This window comes from Notamacropus eugenii, chromosome 5, assembly GCF_028372415.1.
Source record: "Notamacropus eugenii isolate mMacEug1 chromosome 5, mMacEug1.pri_v2, whole genome shotgun sequence".
Classification (NCBI taxonomy): Eukaryota; Metazoa; Chordata; class Mammalia; order Diprotodontia; family Macropodidae; genus Notamacropus; species Notamacropus eugenii.
The window spans coordinates 405,961,485-405,971,739 of NC_092876.1; the positions used below are offsets into that span (position 1 = coordinate 405,961,485).

The 10,255-nt window shown below is 41.9% G+C and overlaps 1 protein-coding gene across 5 annotated transcripts in view; it reads right to left on the reverse strand.

Annotated features, from left to right (window-relative positions):
- The window catches only part of INPP4A (inositol polyphosphate-4-phosphatase type I A), a 202,446-nt gene extending 193,587 nt beyond the window's left edge, over positions 1–8,859 (reverse strand). For 4 of the 5 annotated variants that reach the window (XM_072614604.1, XM_072614602.1, XM_072614603.1 and 1 more), the window contains exon 1: positions 8,558–8,859. The gene's annotated coding sequence lies outside the window, so the exon portion shown is untranslated. The remainder of the gene's footprint in view (positions 1–8,557) is intronic. The other variant, XM_072614601.1, reaches the window with a different exon arrangement.
- Positions 8,860–10,255: the final 1,396 nt, after the last annotated feature.

Consider the following 10,255-nt stretch of genomic DNA (forward strand, 5'->3'; position numbering starts at 1 on the left):
AGTTAAATGAGGGGCTTGAACTTGACAGACTTCTATTTCTAAGTCTATGACAATGACTTGGAACATATTGCTTTAAGGTAAGGCAGATAATTGAAGTTTAACCATACCATCATTACAGATATAGAAACAAAAGAGACTTGCCAGTCAAAGAAAGGATTAGAACTCCTGTTTTTTCTGACTCCAAAACTCCTTCCACTATACCTGAGATTCCTAACTTTCTCTTCCTTCCTATCCTTCTCCAGTTGTCAGGATCTTTATTAAATATCAAAGGAAATAAATTCTAGAGTTTACCATATACTACAAGCTTCTAAGAAATTAAATATATAAATTTTAAGAGGAAAGTATAGTTACCAAATATTTTTTATATCCCTTTGACAAGTTTCTTGTATATGGTGCCTTTTCAATTCCTTTATAAATAGTTTTTAAAACAATCTCTCCTAACATCTCAAAGATATAACTATGTATGTTTTGCCATCAAAACCAAAAAATATCTTTATGACTCACTCTGCTTCCCAACTAAAAAGACAGGCCATACATCCATGTGGATCAAAATTTTAAAGCAGTTATCCTACGTTGCATTTAGTCATACCATGATCTAAGATTGAGTCATAAGTAGTTATTAACTTCAGAATAATTGATATAGACTGTTTTACTTTTTTAGTCTGTGTATATACACTATACCTAGAATACTGCCTGACATACAATGAGTGTTTAACAAATACATGCTGATTTATTGGTTTTTAAATATGAAAGCTGAATCTAACTTATGAGTACGTACATTTCTGTCTCCAGCAAACATATAAGCTCATCTAGTTGATTAGAAATCAATGATCATCATTCCTAGAAATATTTTTAAAGACCTTGAAAACTTTATGCTTTCTAGACATTTTTTCATTGCTCTGGCTTTCCAGAGACCTGTGACTGTACACCTTGAAAGAACACACATACAGAACACTATATACAATCAGCCAAAGACCTCGTGGGTCTTTGTGAGGCCCTGTGAAGGTCCTGTTCTATATTATATTAAATTGTGAGGCATTCTGAAGTTCTATTGTTTGGGTTTTGGTTTTTTTGTGGGGTTTTTTGGTTCCTCTCTTTTTCATGTTTTGTTTTGACAAGAGAAACCAAATCATTCTCAACTCAGGTCATACAACCAGATTCCAGTGGTCTAGCCATACCTAGCCATACAAACCCCACAAGGTCTGCCCTCCCTGAAACAAAGGCCATACTACCAATCTTTCCTCCCTACCTTGCCCTATTCTATCTGTGTCTGTGTCTCAATTCCCTAGGAGCCTAGGTCTTTTCTAATGTTAATATGAAAGACTAATTCATGCTGATATACTGAATTAATGTAATAAGGCATTTCAATAATCTTCATCTTCAATGCTTCAGCTTACAAGAAGACAGTGTGGCAGATTCTGTGATGGGGGAAAGGTCACATGTGCATAATTTAGGGCACTGCCTCTCTAGAGAGAAACCTTTATCTACCTAGACAGAAGATTCCAAGGAAGATGTTGGATGAATCCAATAAACAAAGACTGTCACTGCTGCAACAAAGCTGAAAATGCTAATGGATTCTGCTACTTTGTAGTGGCCAAATTCCTCTAATGAGGATTTGTTGAACACTGATCAGTTACTGGGTTGGGTGTTGAGAGATATAAAAAAATGCCCAAGATCCAAGACTTCTAAATTTTTGGCACAGGCGTAATATATGGTAAACTCTAGAATTCTGGCACACTACCAGGTCTGAAGTCAGGAAGACTCATTTTCCAAAGTTCAAATATGGCCTCTGGGCAAGTCACTTAACTCTGTATGCCTCATCTCCTACTCAGTAAAATGAGCATAAGGAAATGACAAACTACTCCAGTATCTTTGCCAAGAAAACTTCAAATGGGGTCACAAAGAGTCAGACACACACACAAAAAACAAACAAACAACCAAATGAAAATGGAATGATTGAACAACAATATAAGTGTAAAGCAGGATGGCAATAAGTGCTAAAATGAATAACAGGACAGTCCTTAAGTGCTTCGGAAGCTGGGAGGAGTAGCTGGAGTCCTGATGTAAACTGGATTTAGTTAGAAAGATAAAAGGTAGTCCAGGCAAGGGAAAAAAGAAGAGAATGTGTTCAGGGGACACTTCACACTAGCCTGACTAGATTTGGGATCTAACCTGGGAAAAGGGGAATTAGGATCAATTTATAATGGCTGAGGGGTTGGACAGACTAGGCAAAAGGAATCCACCATTAGCTAAATCAAGATTTAGACAAAGGTCCAATGACACAAAAATGGAGAAAATACTTAAAGACACAAAAGTATAGAAAATAATACTGCCTATTAATCTTTCTGGTTGTATACAGTTCTCATCATTGCCACTTCTTCAGACTCTCACTGAATATCAATCACAATTATAACAGCCCATTACAATCCACTTGAATTATTTTTTTCCTAGGAGTATGTGTACTCCCAATTGACCCTGATCACAGTCTCTCTAAAGTGAATAAGAGGGATTTGAGAGTTGTTACAGCTAAAAAAAATTCATCAACTGAACATAACTTGGTGATACATCTCTTTAGAAGTAATTAAGCTGATTCTAAGACAACAGAGAATTTATCATTAGACCATACATAAATCCTTTCCAAGTAGCATTATTTGCCAAATCTTGTGCACCAATGGCATACACAGCCTTATAGAACCAAGAGGACACTTTTATGCCATAATGTGACAGATGACACAAAACTGAGAGGAACCCTTAATAGAGGTCTCAAAAGAGTGGAATACTGTGCTGATGAATGATATAACTAGATCTAAGCAAAATAAAGAACACCGTAGAAGCAGTTGGAAAGATGATTTTGTATGGGGAGAGGATAGAGTTGTCTGGAAAGTTGCTAATAAAACTACTACAACAGTATGAATGGATGGTACTAAAAACTAAGGTGGTAGCAGAATTGGGAACATCATGACTATAGGGCTAGCAGACTTTTAAGATAGAAATTAAGAATACCCTCATTGTGAGGTCAAGAGTTCCAGAAAATGAAAGAAAATTATTTGATTGTTTTATGAAAAATGGCAGGGGAGGGGTGATACTAATGTCAATTTAGGCTCTATTCATGGAATAGAATACAGAATGAGAGAGGTTATGGTGCCCCCTATACTCTGTCCTTATCAGAATATATCTGTAATACAATGTCCAGTTCTGGGTGCTGCATTTTTTTTAAAAGGATATTAAGAAGTTGAAGGGCATCCAGGAGGTTAATCAAGATGGTAAGGAGACTCAGAAGTCATGCCATAACGAGGACTGATCACAGGAACAAGAAATGTTAAGCCTAGAGAAGAAAAGAATTGGTGGAGCACGATCCTGGAGACCTTGACTTGAGTCTTGTATCTGCCACTTGCTGGCTGTGTGACTTTGGGCAAGTCCCTCATTTTACTTATCTGTAAAATGGGGACAATATTTGCACTATTTGCCTCCCAAGATTGCAGTAAAGAAATACTTAATATTCAAATTAATCTACAGTTTCACAATGCAGATTCTTTCAATGACATGAATCACAACCCATTCATGCCTGCCCATCCGTTATGCCACTTGTCCATGCCCTCTGAAGGTGTTCCTATTGGAACACTTCCTTAATTTCTCTTGAAATTGCAAGGATATCAAGAGAATATTACAGCTGTCCCTGTCATACCTTGTTCTTAACATTTTCTTATCACACAAGTCTTTTCTGCTGCAAGGTTCTTCGATGTTCCTCAATAGTTTCATATTTATTTTATAATAAAAAGCATGATAAAGAGAGGCATGGTATCCAGAAATAAAGGAATGAGTCTTGCTACACTCAGATCCATCTAGGAAACTGAGTTCAGGTCTAGATGTCACAATTTAGAAAATTACAACAGGTCCAGAGTCGGGTAGGCAGGATGATTAAAGGTCTCAATATTAGGAAATAGAAGAAGAGATTGAAGGAAGTGGAGTTGTTTAGCTTGGAGGAGAGAAGATATATGAGGGTCAAGTATCTGAAGGTAACCCACATGGAAGAGGGATTAGTCTTCATCTAATTAAGTCTCACAGGGCAGAACCAGGATCAGAGATTTAAAGAGCTGGAAGGCAACGTGGAGGTCATCTGGTCCAATCCTCTCATTTTACATGAGGAAACTACGACCTGACTCCAAATTTGACCCTCTTTCCAATGTCCCACACTGCCTCTCAAGCCCCTTATCTTAAAGCTCAAGAAATAATGGTCTGAAATAGCCTAATAATTTACCCAAGATCACACAAACAGTTAAGTAGCAGTGCTATTTCCAGTATAATATGATGTCTTTCCCTAGAGAAGAGTATCCCTGGGAGGAGTGGGGAAGGAGAGGGAGTATTGTTAAAGAGGAGTAAATTCAGATGTGATGTTTGGGAAAAGCTCCTAACAATAGTTCTTCAGTCGTTTTTTCGGTCAACATCCAACTCTTTGTGACCCCATTTGAGGTTTTCTTGGCAAAGACATTGGAGTGGTTTGTCATTTCCTTCTCCAGCTCCTTTCACAGACTGAGGAAACTGAGACAAACAGAGGTTAAGGAAGCTACCCAGGGTCATACAGCTAGTGTCTGAGGCTGGATTTGAACTTAGGTCTTTCCACTTCACCACCTAGCTATCCTAACATTCAGAGTTATCCAAACACCAAATGGACTGCTTTGAGAGGTAGTTCTTAGTCTGAATCCTTCAAATGTCAGAACATTTGAAGCCTGGGTGACCATGTTTTGAGTATGTTACAGAGGGGGATATTTTTAAGGTACGGATTACACTAGATGATGACCAGTGAAGTTTCTTCTAATTCTGTGAAATATAAGAAGGACTGAAGAAGAAACACTGGGCTTGTTCTGTCTGGCCCCAGAAGGCAAAACCAGGATCAATGGAGATTAGTTTCTGACAAGCAGATTTTGTTTTAGCTCTATAAAAACAGTGAGCTGCCTCAAAAAAAAAATAGTAGGCTCTCCATCATTTTTTAAGCAAAGACTGAATGACTGACTACACAGCGGGAATATCATAGAAGAGATTCATGAACCTAAGAAGAGATGAGACTGGGTAACTTCTCAGGTCCCCTCTAACTGTGAGATTCTATGACTATCTCTTACTAAGTCATAAATAGTTAGAGATGCATTCCCAATTTGTAGCAATCAAATACGAGCATAGAATAAATAAATTAACTAATATTTATAAAAATGCTCCAAGGTTTGCAAAGTACTTTATGTTACCTCATATGATCCTCACAGCTCTGAGATTGGTACTATTATTATCTCCATTTTACAGATAATTGAACTGAAACAGAGAAAAAGTCACTAGCTCTGGGTATACAGCTAGTAAGTGTCTGAAGCAGGATTTAAACTCAGGTCTTGCTGACTATAAGTCAGGGCTCCAAATTGGGTAGGCTCCGATAAGAGTCCCGTGGGAATATAAAAGTGAGCTAAGAGAGTAGTATCGAAGTTTGTTCTCCCTTCATATACACAGTAACATTATAAAACCACAATAGTAATGGAATAAGGGGGGGGCGGGCAGGGTAAAGGAATAAATACAATATAGTGTTCTACTGTCCCCAATAATACAGTACACATTATTGTTCTTAATAAATGAAAACACAATGGCAATTTCTGTCTTTGCTATGTATAGCTAAAAAGACTGTTGGAATAAAAGTTCTGGGATAAAATGAATGAAAACACAGATACTAGCTCCAAAAGGCAACAATCAATAACAAAAATGTATTTAGAACCTACTGTGTATACCACACTAGATGCTAGATATCCAAAAAGTTAGAAGATAAAGCTCCTTTACTCCAGGGGTTTATAACTTAGTTGGGGAGACAGAACCTATAAACAAAAAGTTAAATAAACCTAGTGCCAAAATATTAATACCTGAGTAATTTTTATTCCATATTTGAGGTAAAAGAAAATGGATTTTCTTTACTTTTCTGTTTGCATTGGTGTACCACCCAAACCAAGGTAGAATCTATAAAGTGACAATCATGTCTTTGGCCCAAATTATTTTCGGAGCTTTCACATGTTGCTTACAAAGTCTATGAAAATTTCTGGAAGAGATCTTTATAGTTTTCCGCAGGTGTGAGGAACTCCCAGTGTGAAAATTCCCTACAATCATGAAATTCATAGTCAGCAATTTATAGCCTTAGAAAGAAAACAGCTTCCAGCTGAGAGGTTAAGATAGGACAATCAGAGGCAAAACGTAAAACTATGGCCTTCTTCCAATGCTGACCCTCTCAGTAGTAAGTATTCCATAAGCAATGACCCTTTTTATGGTAGAGTATATAGAAATATATGTTACTGCTACTTACATTCACAATAATTTCCCCAATTGTGGATCCATGTTATACCTAATGAAGTAATATCTCAATTAAAGACATATCCTTCCTCTAGATGAACCCTGTAATTGACCAAGAGCATCTTTCATTCACCAGAGTTCTCTTATATATTCAATTAATTCTTCCTCATAGAAGTCAATAAAATGTCTTGAGTAACAATTAGCTCAGGGGGAAAATAGAACCTTCAAAAAATAAAGGACCTTATTCCTAAAGCTAAATTATGATTAAGGGGAAAGCCTGGCTTAAATCAAAGAAAAATTACTCTTATTTCCAGGACAACTAGCATTTTTTAACCTGGCTCAGCTATTAAAAAGCTTTAACCATTTTTACAGATGGTCACTGAACAGTTCATTTGCTGCCACATTATGTATTGGCTTAGTCTCATTCCATAACTGCCCTGTTCCTGGACCTTCATCCCTAAAAGTAATATTGTTTAAATGCTATAATTAAGAAATGACATTTAAGATAAACCACCATTTCTAATATAAAAGCAATGTAACAGCGCCTTTCCATTTATATTTGAACCTAAGGGGGGGGAGGGAGAGTGGGAGAGAGAGAGTGAGAGAGAGAGAGGGGGAGAGTGGGAGAGAGTGTGTGAGTGAGTGTGAGTGCGGGGGGGGGGGGGGAGGCAGGGAGAGAGGGAGGGAGAGAGGAAGGGGGAGAGGGGAAGGGGTGGAGGGGGAAGAGAGAGAGGGGGAGAGAGAGTGAGTGTGAGTGAGCGTGAGTGTGAGTGTGTGTGGGGGGAGACGGGGAGGGGGGACAGAGAGGGAGGGAGGGAGAGAGGAAGGAGAAGAGGGGGAGAGGGGGAGAAGGAGAGGGAGAGGGGAGAGGGAGAGGGGAAGAGGGGAAGAGGGGGAGAGAGGGAGAGAGGGAGGGAGGGAGGGAGGAGGGGAGAGAGGGAGAGAGGGAGAGAGGGAGAGAGAGAGAGAGAGAGAGAGCTTTCTCTACTTATTTTCCCAAGAAATATGTTTTAGAGATTTTTCCACCATTCAGAAGCTCAGTAAAAAACCAAACAAATCAATATGCAATTCAAGGGTAAGCCTGTCTCAAAGAAAAAGGGCAGCAGAGCATGAACACATTAACAATTCTTGTGTTCCAAAGCCTTCTCTCACCCAGAAAGGAACAAATACCCTTGGACATTTTGAGCAGCCTCTCCAGCAGGGACTCCTGAGAATTTTTAACATTTTAATGTAACTGACTTGCTCTGCAATCTTATGTGCTTTCTTTTATGCATATAAAAACATTATTTTGAGATGTCTCTAGACTTCAGCAGACTGCCAAAGATTTTGAGCGTCCATGATACACAAAACGTTAAGAAGCCTTGTTCCACAGTTACACGTTCAATGTTTATTTTTAAGGGGCAGAGAGCACAACTTTCTCCATGTCTTCACTGCACACAAAATGCTTTTTCTGAGGAGGTGAGTAGGAAGAATCTGAGCACAGGAAGATTGCATCCCAATGTCTTTAATGGAAACTCACGTCTTATTTTTATTCTGCTACACACACCCACTCACTCACTCTCCTTTCATGCTGGTGCGGACTAGACCTCGTCCTCAGTGACATACATACACCAGGTGCAGCCACCCCGGCCCTGGAACCCGTATCCACAAAATAGGTCAGGGCTGCAGGCTCCACATCCTGCATCCCGAGTCCTCTCTTTGCCAATCACAGTCCATCTCCTCAAAAGGGGAAACCGGCCAGGGCTCCTCTTCCTCCTCCTTCCCCAAACACGCCCCTGGCCTCTCTCCCTCCGCCCCTCCAAGCCAAAGTCACCGACAAATATCTGCATCTGGGGGGAGGAGGGAGCCCCAGGACGCATCTGTTTATCTCCATTTAAGATCTGGCCATCGGGAGAAGCTGCACCATTTCCATGACAACAGCTGGGGGCTGGGGGGGCGGCTTCCCCCCAACTCCAGGAGGGATGAAGGATGCGGCGGCGTCCTCCCCGACACCCCCACCCCCGGCCGCACGCATCTCCACCCTGATCCCCGGGGGTCCGCCTGTCGTGGGTCGCCCACATTCTCACCCTCCTCCATCCTTCCCCGGCTCCACCCCGTCTCTCGGTGGAGACGGAGCAGCGGCGGCGGCGGCAGCGGCGTCCTCCTCCTCCTCCTCCTCCCCCAGCTGTTCTCCTCTCCCCGCCCCCCAGCTGCCGCCCAGCCTCCCCCCTCCCCTCCATCCCGTCCTCGCGCCGCAGCCCCGCACCTGCAGCACGCCGCGGGCTCCCGGGACCCCGGCCTCCAGCAGCCCGGGCCGCTCGGCTCTCCGGCCAGCTCGCCGCGCGGCGGCTCCGAGGACGAAGCACGGCCGCCTCCGCCGCCGGGGCAGCTGCTCGCAGACTGAAGAACCTGCAGCCTCGGCGCCGCCTGCCCTAGAGCTGCCTGGTTGTGAAGTCATAGGCTCCGGCCCCTCCTCCTTCTCCTCCGCCCTCCTCAGCAGCCTGGCAGCAAATGCGCTCCCCGGCGCGCCGCCGCTCAGCCGCCAAGACAGGATGCCGGAGCTTCTCTGCCCGCCTCCTTTCCGTCTTGGCCAATCCCCGGGCGGCAGGCTAATGTAAGCCCGCCTGGACCCGCCCCGTCCCCGAACGCATGCTCACAGCGGGAGCTGAAGCGCAGCCTGCCACGCTCCTGGTCCAGCCACCTGGCCCTTGGAGACCAGGGGCTGGGCTTGCCCGCTTGTCACTGCTGTGGATTATTTTAGGATTTATGCCCTCACTGTTACGTCCAGCTCTACCTGTATTCAGCGAGGTGCCCTGGCCTCAGTCTACCTACCTATACAGGTGGAGATTCTGAGACGCCCTTTAAAAGAAAACTGTCTAAACCAGAAACTAACGTTCCTCCCCTCCAGCCATTGGATGGGATTCAATTTTTTTTTAACCCAACAGCGGCCAATATTAACCCAGTTAATGTTTTACCTGGAGCATTCTTATAAATTGATCACGGTGTTCAATCAACTAAGGATTCCTCTGAAACCTGAATTAATTCTTCTGGGATACTATTACATTTGCCCGAGGACAAGTTAATGAAGACTTCAAAATTTACACCCCTGGACTCTCTCAGACTTGATCACGTTTCAGATTAGGGAACATGAGCCAAGAGATCCTTTTTTTCCTTTGGGGAGCTTTGACTCCCCTACTTCTGAACCCCTATACATAAACTTAGTATAAACTAGTGTCTTCCCAAAAAGTGGTGCTGGGACAAGGGTAGGGTTGAGACTGGAAATAGAATAGAGCAGGAGTTCCTAACTTTTTGTGTGTCATGGACTCCCTTAGCGGTCAACTGACACCTCAGAATGTTTTTAAGTGAATAAAATAAAATAGTTACAAAGGAAATCATTTATATTGTTAAGATATTTTAAAAACAAGCTCAGGAACCCCAGGCTAAGAACTATAAAAAGAAGCTATATATTTTCCCCCACTTCTAGATATTTAAATATTTAATCAAATTTAAATAGTTGAAACCTTAATAAAAGCTTAGGCAGTGAACAAGCCTTAAGTGCTCACTGTCTGCCAGATAGTGTTTGATGCTAGGCATGCAAGACAACAAAAGGCAAATATATAGTAGTCTCAGACCTCAGAGAGTTCACATTCTAAAGAGGAAATTAACTTTTATTCATTTTGGAAATATTTCAGCCTTGGGGGGTTGTAATGTTAATTAGAGAGTTAAAGATCTTCCCCACTCATTGATGGGCCTGCCCATTAAGGGAAGCTTGATTAGAGGAGAATTTGTTGTTGTTGGAAAGCCCACACCTTTTGTTAATTTCTAATAAGGCACTGGTTCTCAAGGATTGTGATGCCCTCTGGCTCTGAAAAGTGAATATATATTCTGAGGTGAGGTTTTACTTTGGGGTTTAGTTTTTGGAAGAAGGTTTGTATGCCAGATGAGACTCTGGGAAGCTGCTAAG